Raw genomic sequence first — 18,214 nt, forward strand, 5'->3', positions numbered from 1 at the left:
CAGCCTGACTGTCCCTGTGCAGGTGTGAGAGAGGGGGAAGGAGTGGGGGAGAAACGGGGAGAGGGGAAGAGGACAAAGGGAACCTTTCCTTACTTCCCCCCTTTGCATGCCCAATCTTTGTACTCCTTGGGCCAAATTCAGAGCTGGTGTGAACAGGTGCAATTACTGCCCAAATGTAGCCCCTTGAGCACAAGGCGGGAGGGATGGCACCATCAGCAACACTAAACCCACCATGGTTCTCTAGGGCACAATTCCTGCCCTGGCCTCTCTCGTTCAAGTGGGGTCAGAAGATACCGCAGCCCTCAGCAGAGTTCCCCCTACTTCCTGCTCTCGCACCTGCTTAGCTACTCTGGCCAGCAAGCAGCAGGGGCAGACACAAGGCTCCACCCACTCCCCACTACTCTGCCCATTTCCAAGCCACTTCTAATACTCAGCAAGTACGGCTGCACTAACTCAGCCAAGCGGGGTAGGAACAAGCTTATTTTCCTGCAGACATCACAGAGCCATCACTCAAGGCCAGCAGACGTCACAGAGCCATCACCGGGCCAGCAGACATCACAGAGCCATCACGCGGGCCAGCAGACATCACAGAGCCATCACCGGGCCAGCAGACATCACAGAGCCATCACCGGGCCAGCAGACATCACAGAGCCATCACGCGGGCCAGCAGACATCACAGAGCCATCACATGGGCCAGCAGACATCACAGAGCCATCACCAGGCCAGCAAACATCACAGAGCCATCACCGGGCCAGCAGACATCACAGAGCCATCACATGGGCCAGCAGACATCACAGAGCCATCACCAGGCCAGCAAACATCACAGAGCCATCACCGGGCCAGCAGACATCACAGAGCCATCACCGGGCCAGCAGACATCACAGAGCCATCATGTGGGCCAGCAGACATCACAGAGCCATCATCGGGCCAGCAGACATCACAGAGCCATCACATGGGCCAGCAGACATCACAGAGCCATCACCAGGCCAGCAAACATCACAGAGCCATCACCAGGCCAGCAAACATCACAGAGCCATCACCGGGCCAGCAGACATCACAGAGCCATCACCGGGCCAGCAGACATCACAGGCATCACTCAAGAGGGCTCTGTGATGTCTGCTGGCCTTGAGTATGTCTTCAGTATGGCACAATTAACTCAGGGGATCAGCACTCACCTTAGCTTAGCCCAGGTGTGAGAGGCCAAACTGCAAAGCCCTCCTGGAGTTAGTGTGCCCTCACTGGTGCTGCACGTGTGTTATTAAGAGTTCTGGGGGCACATCCTATGGTTCTTAGCATGGCAGTTGCTCTGATTCTTTCCCACTGAACTGTGAGAGAACTTGTCTGTGCTCTGGACACACGGGGGGGATTACAGGAAGGCATTGGAAGATTATCAGCATGTGATTTAGCCTGCATACTCACTGCAAAGTGGGCAGGTTACCATCCCTAGTGAAAGTAGGGTCGCCAGATGTCTCAATTTTATAGGGACAGTCCTGATTTTGGGGGATTTTTCTTATGTAGGCACCTATTACCCCCCACCTCCTGTCCCGATTTTTCACACTTGCTATCTGGTCATCCTAAGTGAAAACCTTGCTTGGGTTTTAGCCTATGGCTCCTCCAAGGCCAGCGAGCCCAGGTTGAAAGCACCACCTAACTTGGGTGAAAGGGTTTTGTGTGTGGACAGGAGGAGTGGAAGGGGCAGCACCTGAGCAAGAGCCCGAGCTAACAGTGGAGACAGACCCTTGCGTAGGTTAGTTTATGCCAGGGCAGTGACACACAAGTGAGCCAGGACATTCCAAAAGTACTTTCTGTGTTTGGAAGAACATGCCACCACTTACAGGATATTTCCAGGATATTCCCAGTAAGTCAGTCCCAGGAATCTGTTCTTCCAGGAGCTAGCCAGCTGATGCTTCTCCCTTGTCCCTTCTCTTCACACTTAGTATATTGCGGCTCAGCTGCGCAAGTGGGATACATGAGAATTGTGCTACGGGGAATTTCACTCATGACTAACGCAGACACTCGAGGTGCTCGCAGCTTCCTCTCTCATTGCTTCTGCCCAGACTGAAATGGAGGTTACCTACCTGTAGCTGGAAGTTCTCTGAGATGTATGGCCCCTATCTGTATTCCACACGTGGGTATGCCTGCGTGCCATGCGCCCACGGCAAGGAAGTCTAATAAGCAGTGTCTGTTGGCTGGCAGATGTGTAATAGATCTCCTCATGCTCCTGACCAAGGACATCAGAGGCAGTGCAAGCCAACGGCTTTCCAGTTCCTCTTCTTACTGTGAATCCAAGAGGGCCCAAAGCAGAAGGAACAGAGGATGGATAGTAGAATACAGATAGGGACCACACATATCAAAGAACTTCCCGTTACAGGTAAGTAACCTGCATTTCTTCTTCAAGTGCTGGGTCCTATGTGTATTCCACACAGGGGTGATTGACAAGCTGTGCTCAGACTGGAGTGGGGTGCAAGAAAGCCGGCAGCAAAGATGCCCACAGTACTGCAGTTCCCACTGCTGTGTCCACAACAGGGGCCTGAACTAGCACGTAACGTCTTGCGAATGTGTGGCTGGAGCTCCAGGTGGCTGCTCTGCATACGTCCAGCATTGGAACGTCCTGCAATGATGCTGTAGCAGCAGCTTGTGCCCTTCTGGCCCTCTATCAGGACGAGGTATGCGTGGTAACCTGTAGCACTTGATGATGCACTCAGAAACCCACTTAAAGATTCTCTGAGAGGATGTTGCTTGGACTCTCAATCTTTCTGAGATGCGAGAAAAAGTCTTGTTGATTTTCTGATAGTTTTGGTCCTCTGCAGGTATACTGCCACGGCCCATCTCATGTTGAGGGACCAAAGTCTTTTCTCTTCAGCAGAACTGAGGGGTTTCAGAAAAGGGGCAGGTGAGTGGACGCTTTGGTTGACACAGAATTCAGAAGTAACTGTGGGGAGGAACTTAGGTTAAAGGTGAAGGATTACCTTTTCCCTGTGGAAAATCCATATAAGGAGGGTCTGCCAGGAGGGCTCCCAACTTGTTCAACACCCTGGCTGAGGTGATAGCAACTAAAAAGGCTGCTTTCATGGATATGTGGGACATCAAGCATGTTGCCAAGAGTTCAAACAGTGGTCTGGTGAGTGTTGACAAGACAAGATTGAGGTCCCACTGAAGTGATGTTTTACCATTGGTGGAAAGGTCCTGACTAGGCCCCTCACAAATCTTATTGTAGTTAGGTGGGTGAAAACAGAAAGTCCGTCTACCAGAGGGAGGAAGGAACTAATCATTGTGAGATGGACTTGCAGCAAGCTAATGGAAGGCCTGGAGTTTTTTAGAGGCAGGAAATAATCTAAAATGACCAAAATATCTGCAGTAGACTGATTACGCTGCACCCAGGTACAGAAACGTCTACATTCAGCTAAGTAGCAGGCTGTAGTTGAATCTTTCCTACTTTGGGTGAGGATAGCCTGAAGAGATACCAAACTGGGGCATTCTATTTCCGATGCCCATCCAAACACTAGGCCGTGAGATGGAGCGAGTCTGGATTGGGCTGTCTGATTCTGCCCTCCACTTAAGTTAGGAGGTCTGGGAAGGGGTGGATCCTCATCAGGGAACGGGCTGATGTTTTCAGGAGCTCTGGGAACCAAAACTGGGAACCTGCCTTTATGATACAGAATTCCCCCAGGAGTAGAAGGAAAGCTCTTGTGGAAACAGAGTTCGGTGTTGCTCTGATGAAGTTTATCATCTGTGTGGGTGATAAAAACAGACTTTTATTTGTTTATACAGATGCTCAGGGCTGCAAGAAGATGAAGAAGAAATCCCATCACCGACTTAAACTTCTGGCAGGATCAAACTACTAAAAGCCAATCATCCGGATATGGGAGAACTGTGTAACTCTGAGATCTTATTTGGGCTCTCATCACAGAGAAAACTTTTGTAAACACTCTGGGTGCTGTTGCTAGCCCAAAGGGAAGGACTCTGAACTGGAAATGTTCTTGGCCCACCATAAACTGCAGGAGCCTTCTTTAGGAGGGATGAATGTCTGCATGAAGGCATGCATCCTTCATGTCAAGACCAACAAACCACATCCCCTCAATTCCTGATGCTGACGTAACCATCCTGAATTTCAACTTTTAAATAAAGATGTTTAATAGCCCAAGGTCCAGAATGTGTCTTTACCCTCCATCTTTTTTTTTTTTTGAGACTATGCAATATGGTGAATAGAATCCTCTCCCTTGATACTGAGATGAGATGCCTATTCCCCCTCATTGTAGGAGGGATTCCGCCCCTTGGAGAATGACCTCCTGAGAGTGGTCTGAAAGGGGAACGGAACTCTATGGAGTATCCTTAATGGGATCATTTTCAAATTTCCTTTAATTTAATGGGAGTCTCAGGTTGTTGAATACTGAGTAAGAAAGTAGTGAGTAAGGACCTCAAATTTGGTCTTAGTTCCTTAGTAATGTGATCCTTGTAGCACCACAATCTGCCCCAAGTAAGGGATTATGCATGGCTATAGTACCATGGAGGAGCAGACTAGAACATGAACTGCATTCCTCCCCTTGCTCTGGGGAGGAGTAAGTGATTCACCCCTTTGTTTGGAGCACCTCTGGTCAGCAAGGAGAGGTGGGGCAGAGCCAGGGTTCCTCTCCTTCCCCACCTCTGCCCATTCCCCACCCACTTGCTTACAGCAGAGGGAATCCCACGACTATTCCCTGCTCTCCTCCCATAACCAGAGTCACACCCTGGCAAGGCGGGGAGCGGGGATTACCTAACTCCCCTGTATAGCCTAGCAAGGGCTGTGATGATCTGGCCCTTCTAATTAATCTTCCCAATTATTCCTCCTAACTAACCACTCACCCTCAACAAGTCATGGAACTAATGACATTTATCACAATCACATTGCTCACTCTGCTTGTATGTTTTCTCTCTTTCCCCTGCCCTGCGGCTATCTTGTCTGCTTAGATTGTGAGCTCTTCAGGGCAGCAGCTGTCTGAGACTGTGTTTATTCAGTGCCTAGCACAAAGGGCCCCCAATTCCCGGTTGGTTCCTAGGCACTACCATAATAAAGAGGATTACTAATTCCTTCCAAGAGACCCTCTTGTTAAAATATTCACCGAACACGAATCAGTATCAAGGATGAAAACCAAACAAGTTCTAAGAGTTTAAAAGCTGTTTGGGGCATTCCTAGTTCTAATTTTCATCAGTCTTGGGGGCATAAATGCAGGCAAAGCAAATCTTTTTTTTTTTTTTTTTTTAGTTACAGGGAAAATTTGTAGAAAGATTTCAGAGGTATTCCCCTAGCTCTGGTAATGTCAATATAATAAATAACAAGTAGACCCAATAAATAAGAACCACAGTATAAATAAAGAGCAGCTCCAATACAGACCATATGCTTTCAAAATAATACTAATTCCTGAGAGCACTTCAGAGAACCTCATGAGGTTCGCCAAGACCCACAGACCAAGAGACTACCTGCATTCCTACATCATAAGCGGTCACGTCCTCCCCGCTCTGATTCACAGGCTTTCCATCTCTCCAGTGCTCAGATCAAGAGACAAGAGTACTGATATATTTTATTAGCAGAAATATGGGCACAAAGCCCACTGACGATCTTAAGGATTTAAGATACTATGAAAACTATTATTCATATGTAACAAGCAATGACAGATTGTACACCAGAAAGTGCCATCAGGCAAGCGAATGACGCAGCCACCTGCTCCTGTCGCTGTTGAGGGGCCTAATTGAAAACGTAAGTGCAGAGAAGCCTGTGTCTATTATTCAAAGGTCTGCATGGCCTTTTGGAAAAGCTGATACCTGTGTAATCGTCAAGGGAAGAAAGGAAGCATCAACTGCCTTACCTAACAAAACACTTGCACAGGCTTGGTGCTAACTTTTGCAAATGTTGGGAGCTACAACACTAATTGCAGTGCTCACAGGCTGTTCCGATGAGGAGCTTGGCAGCCACAACTGCCCCTGAGTTCAATGCACAATGAGTCCATGTAGATGCAACCCGCACTAAAGCAGTGTGGGTCTTTGCTACCCTCTAGTGGGTTTACCAAGTATGAGCCTACTACCACCTTTGAACTTTGCACTAGGTTTAACTTCCTTGAAGGACACCGGAGACGTTTCCTTGGTCATAAGGAATAGCTGTCAACACTGGTCACTTGGTAGAGTCGGTTGAAAAATGCCAATTTCTTTTTGGCAGAAAAGTTTGAAAAATTTTTGTTTTCCTAAACGTCTCGTGATCTTTTAAAAATGTTTTTGTAATGAAAAACCATTTTCTGTAAAAATTAGGTTTTCAAAAATATAGGTGTGAGGGGAGGGGGTTATTGAAAAACCAGGAAATGTTGATAAAAATGAAAATTTTGACCAAAATGCAAATATTTGTGGAGAAAGTATTTCAATAAAAATATTTTGACCAGCTCTGTTGCTTAGTTCTAAGCTAGTTCACAAGTTGTGCTGATCAAATATATGTGACTAATGCATCCAATTATTTTTCCCCCTTTCAATCATTTGCAAACATTCCCCACCCCTTTTTATTTGACCAGGTGTATGGTTAAAATTATAAACCAAATATGTTACTTGTATTTTTCCCCAGCAGTCAGCAAATAATTGACCATTTTTTCCATTATTTAAGCCACTGGTGCTCATAAGCAGTGTGACCCTGGGCAACTGACTACAAGAATGAAAGCTACAGTGAGGCTGAATTTGAAAAAGTGATGGGCAAAACTTTATCAGCATGAGAATTAAGGTCATGGCCTATGAAGGCCAATTTCTGCTTTACTGATTTGTCAGATCCCGTTATCATGACATTTTAATATGGACATTAGTGTCTCTGATCCATCCCAACTCTTTACACACAGTCCTGGAAAAACCAGACTGATGGGGACTTAAGCTCCTCCCCTGATGACATCACTGCTATTTGCATGCGAAGCAGATGCAAATAACATTTCCTCCCGCTCTGTATCATGCTCTGTTCTATAGAGGAGATTTTCAAAGGCATAAAAGGTAGTTAGGCACCCAGCTCATTGACTTTCAATGGGAGCTGGCACCTAGCTGTCCTTTGAAAATTTTATCCCTACGTTGTCTTGGCTAAAGATGCCACATTGCTACTCCCTAGCAGAGAGTGAATGTGTGCGTGTACATGTGGGACGGTAGGGAGGACTCACTGACTGGCTAGAACTCAGATTACAACTTCTTCATTGACCTTGTCCATGGTGTTTGTGAGGTCACTATTTCATAGACGAAGTAACACAAGCTGCTGAGGCTAAAGGGGTGTGTCCAAATGGCAAACTTCCAGGCATTTCCCACTTCCACAAAGGATATTTAAAAGAGCTAAACAAACGGAGGGCTTCAGACACCAGCGTGAACATAGCCCCATTCTTCTAGGAACGGAGAGCTTTGATTAAGCCTGATTTTCTTTCTTAAAAACACAAAGCTACATATTACCGTTGAGCTTTAAATGCCAGGAGAGATTCACCAACACCCGTCACACTGAGTGTATGAGGTACACTTCCTAAATTAAACTCCCTGCTATTGCAAGAGGGCCCCCTTCATGCAGCACATGGCAATAACACTTTATATAAAGGGGAAAAGGATTAGCAGATACTTTGGGGGCTTGATGATTTCAGTGAGAATATGATGGGTTTTCGTTTTAAGAGAACACACCAAGGTGATTGCATGTTGTTTCCAAAGAATCACCACATCCCCTTGTTATATAGCATTGCTTCCAGTGTTCTCTGGGTAGCACTGCTTTAATTTAGTAACTGCCTGTTGGGGACCTACGGTTGTTTTTCTTGGCTTTTCTGCTCTTTTCAATTTTACCTTCTCCCACAATAGCATTCAGAAGGAACCTGAAGTTGCTAGATGAGGCACTGATATTTTTATCCAATTACCCTCTTTTTTTAATAAGTCGCCTTACCCCAGTACAGTGATTTGGAATGACACCAATAATATGAACTTGTTCATTCTGATCACAGGGGAACTTTTTATACTTTTATAACTTTTACTTGCAGCACGTAACTGGACCTGTATGAAACTTATATAATGAAACCCAAACCACCAAGCTTTGTGGAAGTTCAGATTCAAACTTTGTAACTTTTTTATTTTTATTTTTTTATATATTTTTATTATTATTTATCTATAATATATAATATAGTTGTTTGGGTTTTTTTTAATCCCAGAACCAGACTCATCATTATCATGCTGGATTCTGGCCCATGCTGGTGCATTCCTGGACACAGAGAGGGGGAAAGCAGCCAGAGGCAACATGAACATATTGGAGGCTTTGGGGTCCAGCGGCTACAGAACTTGGGGAGGAATCAGGGCAGTTTTGTCAGCACCCCTAGAAAATAAAGATGGGGAGAGCAGGCCAGCTTGCCACCAAATGACAAACATAAAAAGGAGCCATCTAGAATTCCCCAAGGACATATTGGACAGGAAGCAGGGGGAGAAGCAGGGAGAGTTGAGGGGGTCAAGAAGCATGCAGACAAAGAAGATCCAGTGGAATTAGTGTATTTAGATTTTCAGAAAGCCTTTGACAAGGTCCCTCACCAAAGGCTCTTAAGCAAAATAAGCAGTCATGGGATAAGAGGGAAGGTTCTGTCATAGATTGGTAACTGGTTAAAAGATAGGAAACAAAGGGTAGGAATAAATGGTCAGTTTTCAGAATGGAGAGAGGTAAATAGTGATGTCCCCCAGGAATCCGTACTGGGCCCAGTCCTGTTTAACATATTCATAAACGACCTGGAAAAAGGGATAAACAGTGAGGCGGCAAAATTTACAGATGATACAAAACTATTCAAGATAGTTAAGTCCCAGGCAGACAGTGAAGAGCTACAAAAGGATCTCACAAAACTGGGTGACTGGGCAACAAACTGGCACATGAAATTTAATGTTGATAAATGCAAAGTAATGCACATTGGAAAACATAATCCTAACTATACATATACAATGATGGGGTCTAAATTAGCTGTTCCCACTCAAGAAAGATCTTGGAGTCATTGTGGATAGTTCTCTGAAAACATCGACTCAATGCGCAGCGTCAGTCAAAAAAGTGAACAGAATGTTGGGAATCATCAAGAAAGGGATAGATAATAAGACAGAAAATATCATATTGCCTCTATATAAATCCATGAGACCTTGAATACTGTGTGCAGATGTGCTCACTCCATTTAAAAAAAGATAGACTGGAACTGGAAAAGGTTCAGAAAAAGGCAACAAAAATGATTAGAGGTATAGAATGGCTTCCGTATGAGGCGAGATTAATAAGACTGGGACTTTTCAGCTTGGAAAAGAGGCGACTAAGGGGTGGTATGATAGAGGTCTATAAAATCATGAGTGATATAGAGAAAGTAAGTAAGGAAGGGTTATTTACTCCTTCTCATAATACAAGAACAAGGGGCCACCAAATGAAATTAATAGGTAGCAGGTTTAAAACAAACACAAGAAAGTATTTTTTCAGGCAACGCACTGTCAACCTCTGGAACTCCTTGCCAGAGGGTGTTGTGAAGGCCAATACTATAACGGGGTTCAAAAGGGAGCTAGATAGATTCATGGAAGATAGGTCCATCAATGCCTATTAGCCAGGATGGGCAGGAATGGTGTCCCTAGCCTCTGTTTGCCAGAAGCTGGGATTGGGTGACAGGGCATGGATCACTTGATGATAACCTGTCTGTTCATCCCCTTTGGGGCACTTGCCATTGGCCACTGTCCGAGGACAGGATACTGGGCTTGATGAATCTTTGGTCTGACCCAGTATGGCCGTTCTTATGTTCTTATGAGAAATGAGTGAAGAACAGTGAGCAGCCCCAGTCAGATGACGAAAAAGGATACGGGGAATGTCTCCTGCTAGGCCTTCCAAAGATATGAAGTAGGGACATCCTCTCCCCCTATTTCCAATAAGGCCAGGTGAGAGTATGCTCAGAAGAGATGCAAAGGGTTAGGAATAAACTGTACAAGACTTGGCAGTTTAGGCATTACTGTAATCTGAGTTTTCTAGTTTGAAACGTGGAAGAAGGAGACCATATGACCTGAACCCAATGCAAATCAAATCCCCCCTGAGTTTCTTACAGCTACATGCAGTATGTAATTTTTTAGTACTTTAGGGACACACATATTATACATCAGAACCCTCTGTGACAAAGTTACTATGGTTTAGCAGCCTAGGAAGAGACTGGGGATTTTCCAAGAACCTTACCTTTGGCTAGGCTTGACCTGGGTGCAGATTTGTCCTGTATGGCTGGGACTGGCTCTCTAGGGGCCAGCAAGGCAGCTTGTTGCCTCTCTTATGGGATACAACTGGGAGATCCCAGGTGTCCACCCTTAAAAGGGTAAGACTATAAAAATGAGTCATGACATTCTCTCTGAGAGTGAGTGTGAGAAATCTGTCAATCAATGATCAAGGAAGCTTTGGTCTGATAAATTATTAGAGCTTTGACAGTACACTACAGATAATAAAAGAATAACAATAGCCACTTCAGACTAGTGGTCTACCTTGTTTAGTATCCTGCTTCTGACAGTGATCACTGGCAGATGCTTTAGAGGAAGGTGCAAGAAACCCCACAAAGGACAATTATGAAATAAAAAAATAACACACACACACACCCAATAGAGAAAGGTTTTATTCCTAGTCCTGTGCAGTCAGTGGTTGGCACTTATGTCTTGAACCAGAAGGATTTATATCTCTATTCCTCCTGCCACAATCTCAACTCTACTGTGGGCTTGTCTGACTAACTGCTTTTCTTGGAATATATCCTTAAAATGCAACATTTTTAGAACTGGGGATTTAATCTTTAACTAATCTCAGCAGTTGTTTTTTCATCCTGCATTAAACTCTGATGGCCACCACTGTACTCTGCAAATATTGCCTATTGCCTAAGCAATCTTTGCCTTCCAAAGAAACACTTAAAGTAAATCATAAACACGTTAACCTCTTTAAGCCTTATGTTTGGCATTCAATAGGTTGTGAATTTTGCCAGCTTTCAAGCTAAGTGAATCCAAGAAATGTAAATGTATTACTCATGCGCTGGCTAATTTGTATGCTTGTTGCTTCCCAGTCTCCCTGCAAATTCATTTTAAGCTTCTTTATTTAGCCCGTAAGATATTTCCTGGCTGTTCCCCCAGAATGTCATGGACCGACATGATGCCACTAGCTGCCATAGTGTAGTCTGAGAACCAGGCAGTGAGCTGGAGCTCAAGTTCATACATTGCACAATCAGTCACTCAACACAATGAACCGTGAAATTCAGCACAAGGTGTAAGTTTTGCTTGGCAGATGCTCATGTAGACACACTGAAAACAGGGAAGTGGAACTACTGGTGATCGGGGGAGCTTAAAGAACACAAAATGCAGCTAAACCTGGGGCTCAAAGTGGGAAGATGAAAAACCCCATAGTGGAACTCTCAAGTTCCACCCACGCACCAAACTCCACCCACTTGAGATGTCAAAATGAGACTCCAGCCACAGTCAAATGTGCTGATCTTCACATTTTAATTGCCCCTCTCCTTGCTTACATGCTTTGATCAGCAGTGAAATAGGTAATGTCAGCATTTAAATTATTGTCCTGGCACATCCAACTAATGCTGTACTGAAATGACCACTGGCAGTTGGTACTGCTCAAACTTATTGTTTCAGACTTCAGCGGACATTGTAACATTGGTTATACTTGGGGTCATAAGAGCTGCAGACTTGTTTGAAATGAAAGCTGAGATTCTGGAGAAAGGATAGCACCCTCAAAAGAGTGGCAGGTTTCTGAGCCAGAATGATGCAGCCTCATCTGAGTCTCGCAAAAGCCTTCCAAACATCAGTAGCAACACAGACAGCAACAGTAGGACTAACTGGAAACCTGCTCATAGACACAAAGGATCGATGAGCTTTTGGAGAATGAACTGGTCCACTGTCCGGGAAGTGATCCATCCTAAGTAGGGTTAAGGAGCATTGGCAAGGGAAAGCTGGTTTGACAGCTTCTAGTTTGAATGACACAATGGAATTGAACCAGGGACCTCCAAAGGTAGATCCATGAGCCGCTACAGCTTAAACTAAAACTCTTTAACTAATGTAACAGACTCCTAGCCTCAGCCCATCAGGTACACAGGGGGACCCGATAAAACATGCTCACCCATGTATTACATTTGCCCTGTTTCTGTCTAGCCTGTACAGCAGTTGGGTTGTGGATGGAGGACTCCAGCTTCCAAGGCTGTAAAACCGGCTTTTCTCACCAGCCTGTGATGTTTTGTTTTAATTTCGAATAGGGGCTAGAGTCATGGGTACACTCAGGCTTCTCTGTGCCACTTCCACGTTGCAAAGCAGCCGTACACCCACCTTAATTGGACAGGCCCTATAATAAGTCTGCTTAAGCCATGTAATCATGCCTATAGCCAGTATCCCTCCTCATGCCTTCCCTTCCTGCTGTATTCTTACTCATCTGCCAAATCCATCACTTAGGCCTTGATCCTATAACTGGATCCAGGCTAGGGGACATTTACACCAGTATGGAGCCCCACTGACCTCAGAGGTGCTCTTTTGGGTCACTCTGCAAGATTGGACACTAAGATTGTAAACTCTCCATGGCAGGGACCTGTCTTCTAAGGAGGTTTGGAGATGCACCTAGCATACTTGTGGCACGGGTGCTATAAAATAATACGGGATCGTTATTATTGCTGAATGTCTTGATTCTTGTGACTCTCAGTGACTAGGAGTCTGAAAGGTAATCATTGTCCAGCTGAGATGAGAAAAAGAGTCTGGGGGGCGGACCAAGCCATGAAGGTTGGATCCAGATCCAAACTTCCTTGGAGTTCGATGATTCCTTTGATTTGGCAGGTTCCTCAGGAGGAAGCCATCATATTTTGCTAGCAGTCCAGCTCCACATGTGAATGTTGTGTGATTATCAACACACTATTGCAATCTCTACAGGTAACTCGCTCCCTTAAGCCAAGGCTAGGAATCATGCAGCACTCACTCTTGGACCCCACTGGCCATTAGGAGGGTTGTCGGCTTTCTTGGCTTGTTATTGAAAAGCTGTCAGCACTTGTTTTTTGCAAATCCAACTTGGAAGCAAGGCTGGGAACTTGGAGTTGAGCCAGATGTAAAATCCACATATTTTAATAGCATGTCAGGAAGGATTTACCTCAACCTTTAAAGAAGAGTATATTAAAAAAAAAAAAGTACAAATGTGGGGCCTGATCCTCAGATGGTGTAAACTGAGGTATTTCCATTGACGTCAATGTAGCTATGTCAATGTAGCTCACAGCGACTGAGGATCTGGCCCATAGACTTCAATGTGCGCCTATAAAAATCTCTTCACATGAGTCTTTACCTGCTCATATTAGAGGAGATCTTCACCTTCTTCAGAGGGATAAGCTTAATTCTCCCATAGGTACTCATTGTATTCTTCCACAGCCCTCGTTTATGGAGCTACAGTCAGTGACAGGAGGGTTGGCTTGCTTTGTTCTGCTTATTACATTTGGAGGGTAATTTTCTTTGCTTTCAGGGACTGACTCTCACAGTACTTATTCCAGGAAACATTCACAGTACTTCTCTCCTGCCAGCAGTGGACTTTCACCCCATCCCTTGGGAACAATGAGAAATGATGTGTCAGAATGTACAGGCTTCGCAGAGTACTTGGCTCACCACAAGGACCCCAGGGACAAGCGAACACGTAGGTTAATACAATCCACAGCTCTCCGGCTAATCTTCTGCTGTTCTTCACTTCCCCAACTGTGGTATTGGTCATTTTGTCTGGGCCTCTTTCTACTTCAGGAACTGTGTCAGATTAACACCCACCACCCATGAAAAATGGCATGATTTGGAGTCTTACGATGAAATATCACTATGGTGAAATCAGGATTTTACCCTCCTGCTTCTCTCAGGTCCCTGATTTTAAAGCAGTGGCAATTCAGTACAAACTGGCTGTAAGACCCCAGCTTACTAATGCAACCCCCCTTCCTCCACAGTCAACCAAACGAGCCCAGATCTTGGAGCAAGAGCATGGATACTAAGTCAAAGAGCCTTTCCTCACAACCACAACCCTGCTCTCCATTTCCTCCTGTTCACACCACACCTCAAGACACCTTTGCCCACCACCCACACCACTATTCTAATCAGGTTCTCATATGGCTGTCATCACCACGCTATCCAAGTATCTTCCAAAAGTGCACTAAGCAATCTGACGGATATCCAGGACATTTGGGCTATCTCTCCTTCACTTCCCCAGGAAAAATTGGAGGGTGGAATTAATTTCTGGGTGTCTAAAAATAAATGTAGTGTATTATATGTCCACGCAGCTCAAGGAAGCATGCCTTGCTCTTAGAGCAGAAGGTAGTGAGGTTTGTGATGGCTCTTAATTCCCGTGGGAGTTTGTTACACTGGCTAAACCCCATGCACACATGAACAACAATCCAACTAAAGAGTTTTGCAGGGAACAATCAGATTTTCATCTCTTGCTTATTCTTTTCTCCATGTATAGTGTACCACCTATAACCAATGCCCTCTGCCACCCCTAAATCCTTCCAATGAAGTAGCTTGGCTTAAAAAGCCATTTTTTCAATGCCTCTCTTTAAAATCAAGTGAATTTAATGCTAGAAAAGCATGCTACAGTGACAGCTCTGGAGAACGGAACCCTCTGTTTAGCTAAAGAATAGCTATGTCACAAGTAGCAGCACTGAACATCTTACCCACCAAACCTAATCTGGAAGAACCAACTTTGTTGGCAAGACAGTCATACATTTTCCCTGCTCACTCAGTCCTTAGGTTCCCTGATGTGATTCCCAACAAGGGGGGCTGATTAATGCCAATTGTGGCGAGGTGGCAGGGGGTTGTGCTGTGAAGCTTTTTCTTGTAGGAATAGTATTAAGACTACTGAATGCTTTCAATTTGGCCACGCAGATGATAATGACCTTTGGTCATTATTGGCATGAGCTGGATTTGACACCAGAAATAACTATTCTGAATAGATGAGTTGAAATCGTCTGGAGGGGTGGTGGGTGAGGGAGGCAGGATGTGGCAGGGAACTGTTAGAGAGAGGTCTGAGAAATATTGGTTGAGCACTTCCATTTAATTATTCATTCTGCTTAATTTGCTGGTGGACAAGATAAATTGTCCATGGACCACATGTTCTGGAAGCAACTCCTTCCTGACAAAACAGACTCGGCATTAAACATTCAACTAAATAGATACAAGCAAAGAAAATTCCTCCTGTCAGATTGACCATCTCAGCATAGAATTCTTGTATGGATGCCAGAGCCGATAGAAATGTAACCAAAAATGGTGCTATTTCCCAACTTATATTCATTTCCATGGATTTTTCTTTATCCCTGTTGCATGTTTGCTTGGTTTTATTCAGTTAATTTAGTGCTTGTGGAAGATAGCGTAATGACAGTTGTGGGACCTGAAGCGCTCTGCATGACAATGCAATGGATACAGATGGCAGTGTGGTCTAGTGGATAAGGTGCTTGACTTGGAGACTAGTGTTATACGCTCAGCTCTGCTCCTGGGTCATCCTCAATAAGTCACTTCTCTGTTTGGGACACGGGCTACTTAGAATCATAGAATCATAGAATATCAGGGTTGGAAGGGACCTCAGGAGGTCATCTAGTCCAACCCCCTGCTCAAAGCAGGACCAATCCCCAATTAAATCATCCCAGCCAGGGCTTTGTCAAGCCTGACCTTAAAAACTTCTAAGGAAGGAGATTCTACCACCTCCCTAGGTAACGCATTCCAGTGTTTCACCACCCTCATAGTGAAAAAGTTTTTCCTAATATCCAACCTAAACCTCCCCCACTGCAACTTGAGACCATTACTCCTTGTTCTGTCCTCTTCTACCACTGAGAATAGTCTAGAACCATCCTCTCTGGAACCACCTCTCAGGTAGCTGAAAGCAGCTATCAAATCCCCCCTCATTCTTCTCTTCTGCAGACTAAACAATCCCAGTTCCCTCAGCCTCTCCTCATAAGTCATGTGTTCCAGACCCCTAATCATTTTTGTTGCCCTTTGCTGGACTCTCTCCAATTTATCCACATCCTTCTTGTAGTGTGGGGCCCAAAACTGGACACAGTACTCCAGATGAGGCCTCACCAATGTCGAATAGAGGGGAACGATCACGTCCCTCGATCTGCTCGCAATGCCCCTACTTATACATCCCAAAATGCCATTGGCCTTCTTGGCAACAAGGGCACACTGCTGACTCATATCCAGCTTCTCGTCCACTGTCACCCCTAGGTCCTTTTCCGCAGAACTGCTGCCTAGCCATTCGGTCCCTAGTCTGTAGCTGTGCATTGGGTTCTTCCGTCCTAAGTACTTGTTACTGTGTGTTTGCACAATGCCTAGCACAGGACAAAGGGGCTCCAGTTGTAGCTGGAGTCTCTAAGCACTACCCTAATATAAATAATAAACACCATATTGCTGGAATTACACAGGGGTGAAACTGGTATATTGCATCCCATCTTTTTTGAACCATTGGCTGCTGACAAGGACCCTTAGGCAAACAGTGAATATTTTCTCAGTAATCTCAGTCCTTAAACTGGTGATTGTGATTCTAGTTTGGAATCATTTAACCTTGATTGCCAAGATTTTAAAATAAACATGACCCAACATCACTCAACAAAGATGTCACCATTCTTCCAACATGAATGTCTGAGCCTAGCACATGCTACATTAATTTTATTTTCCCTCTTTCATCCTGATTAAACTGTCCACTAGTAATTCTTTGCCTCTAGGCAAAAGCCAGTGCAATTTCGTCACTAATAGGAATTGAGTATGTATGCATAAAAATACAATTAGATTAACAATATACTTCACATTTCATGCCACTCAAATTAGCAAGTGGATGTGTTATTGCAGGAATTCTCAGGCACTGGTCTGATTTTTGCATATACTCTAAATTACAGGTTTCCTTCTAATGTAAAGCTGCAATATACTTTAGATGTGCCATACATTATTTCTATTTGAAATTAAAAATGTTTTCATGCCTTAGCACATCTATATCATGTCCAACTCCGCTCTCATGAGCTAAGCAGGGTCAGGTCTCATCAGTATTTGTACAAGAGGCTGCCAGAAAAAACCCTGGCATATTACGGGGAGTGGCGCTCAGTAGGGTAGCCTAGCAGCTAGCATTCTGGCCAGGGACTCAGCAGAACTAGGTTCTAGCCCTGGCTCTGTCACTTCATCTTCCTGTGCTCTGATTTTCCTACATATAAAATGAGAATAATGTTGTTCCCCTCCTATGTAAAGTGCTTTGACATCTAGAGATGAAAAGCCCTATCTAAGGGCTAGGTAGCATTAAATTATTATTATTTTCTCTCTGAGTTGGGCCCCACTATAGCATTAGGGGGCACTGCGTAGTTGGGTACCGAGCCTGTCTTTCCCCTCATGTAGTCACGTGCACCTGTGTAAAGAGCTCCCATTCTGATTCGATAGCATTTTACACCCACTTGGCAAAGGGCTCAATAACTGCACGGGGCACAGGCCAGGGGAGAATCAGGCCTTCCATCTTTTAGAGGAAATGAGAGGTACTGAGCACTTGGGCTCACAAAGGTGCTCAGGGCACATTCTGCGTGAAGAGGGGAGTTAGGTTGATGGCTTGCCCAAAAATTACCACGTGGCATTTCCACTATATTCCGTACACTTTCAACACCGAAGAATGATATTAAAAGTGTCATTTTAATATGACCCATGCAATGTTTTGTAGTGGCCCATGTCAAATGTATGTATTATTGGACATATTTGCATAAATATGCAACACATTAAAATAATCCCATGACACTACGCACAAGAGACTATTTAACTGTGGAGTCCTGGCTACCTTCCAGTTTGGGTAATTGCATTCCGCCTGCCTAAACTCCACGAGCAGTTTCAACTGGATCTAGCATTCTTCTGCACTTTCCATCCTGAACAGTTTTGTATTGTGCACAACTAAACTGTTGCCGCATCTCACCCTAGAGGTGGCTGCATTTATTAATATTTAGGAGGGGATTTTCGAAGCGGTCTAACAGAACCAGGCACCCAACTCAGTGGGAGCTGAGTGCTTAATTATGTTAGGCCCCTTTGAAAGATCCCAGTATCAGCAATCACGCTACACAGCGCTTTACACATTTGGAGTGCATTACAAACATGAATCCATCCGCCCGGCACCGTGTGAGGCAGAGAACGATTTATGACGTAAATGTTGAGCCTGCTCCATGTCAGAGCAGACCAAAGCCCTAGGCTGCCAGTAGCATGCCAGGTATACGTGACG

At 44.8% G+C, this 18,214-nt stretch overlaps 1 long non-coding RNA gene across 1 annotated transcript in view; it reads right to left on the reverse strand.

The window, feature by feature from the left end:
* The window catches only part of LOC140907829 (uncharacterized), a 91,635-nt gene extending 81,370 nt beyond the window's left edge, over positions 1 to 10,265 (reverse strand). Inside the window, exon 1 of the long non-coding RNA XR_012157648.1 lies at positions 10,184 to 10,265. This is a non-coding gene — a long non-coding RNA (uncharacterized lncRNA). The remainder of the gene's footprint in view (positions 1 to 10,183) is intronic.
* Between the last annotated feature and the right edge of the window lie 7,949 nt (positions 10,266 to 18,214).

The sequence above is a fragment of the Lepidochelys kempii genome, chromosome 2, assembly GCF_965140265.1.
Source record: "Lepidochelys kempii isolate rLepKem1 chromosome 2, rLepKem1.hap2, whole genome shotgun sequence".
Taxonomy (NCBI): Eukaryota; Metazoa; Chordata; order Testudines; family Cheloniidae; genus Lepidochelys; species Lepidochelys kempii.